General features: G+C 35.1%; 1 long non-coding RNA gene across 1 annotated transcript in view; it reads right to left on the reverse strand.

Annotated features, from left to right (window-relative positions):
- Positions 1 to 1,124, reverse strand: part of LOC106868932 (uncharacterized) — a 7,777-nt gene that overhangs the window by 4,650 nt on the left and 2,003 nt on the right. Inside the window, exon 2 of the long non-coding RNA XR_008265460.1 lies at positions 598 to 618. This is a non-coding gene — a long non-coding RNA (uncharacterized LOC106868932). The remainder of the gene's footprint in view (positions 1 to 597; positions 619 to 1,124) is intronic.

Raw genomic sequence — 1,124 nt, forward strand, 5'->3', positions numbered from 1 at the left:
GTATGTACATACCTTCATCTACATGTAGATATAGATACATATCTGGGTACATGACATTGCAAAAAAACATGGACAAAATGATAAACAAGGTACAAAAAACATGCAGGCCACATAGAGAACATATCCTTCATCAGCTGCCACCATTAAAATACTGGCGTTTCGAAGAGTTAGGGCAGGACACATTCTTAAAATGGTTCTTCCCACGAACACAAATTAAATTTGTTCCATGGAGGATAGTGGCGGACGGAAAAAACAAGACAGGAAAACGAAACGGTGAAATAAACAAACAAAAAGGCTGTACAGCCAGACGTGGAGAAGTGTGTGTATATTGAACGCTGTGAAGCACGAACTGGAGAGGCGAAGAAGTGCGTGCGAAGCTTCGGGAGTCCAAGACTGAAATATATATATATATTGTACTGCTCCATGATAGAAAATTCAGCAGTGTTACAAAGTTTTATTTGAGGGGATGTTGATAACTATGCAGTTACCATTATCAACCCAAACATTCGCTTCTCTTTCATCTAGTTTATTTGTATTGATGTTTTTGAGGAATAAATGTGAAAAAGAAAAGTTGAAATATTCCAAGTTTATACTTACTTCCATTTGATTCTTACATATCTGCAAAGACAATTTAAAAATATGTTAATATTACACCTTATATCTTATATATACATGTGCTATTTTTTTACTACCCACAAGGGGCTACACACAGAGGGGACAAACAAGGACAGACAAACGAATTAAGTCGATTAAATCGACCCCAGTGCGTAACTGGTACTTATTTAATCGACCCCGAAAGGATGAAAGGCAAAGTCGACCTCGGCGGAATTTGAACACAGACTGTAACGGCAGACGAAATACCGCTAAGCATTTCGCCTGGCGTGCTGACGTTTCTGCCAGCTCACCGCCATATATATCTTATATATACATGTGCATGCATGTGTGTGTGTGTGCGTGTGTGCATGTGCATGTATGTGTGTGAGTGTGCATACATATATATATATATACATATATATATATACATATATATATATACATATATATATATATACATATATATATATATACATATATATATATACATATATATATATACATATATATATATACATATATATATATAC

Source organism: Octopus bimaculoides, chromosome 14 (assembly GCF_001194135.2).
Source record: "Octopus bimaculoides isolate UCB-OBI-ISO-001 chromosome 14, ASM119413v2, whole genome shotgun sequence".
In the NCBI taxonomy this organism is placed as follows: Eukaryota; Metazoa; Mollusca; class Cephalopoda; order Octopoda; family Octopodidae; genus Octopus; species Octopus bimaculoides.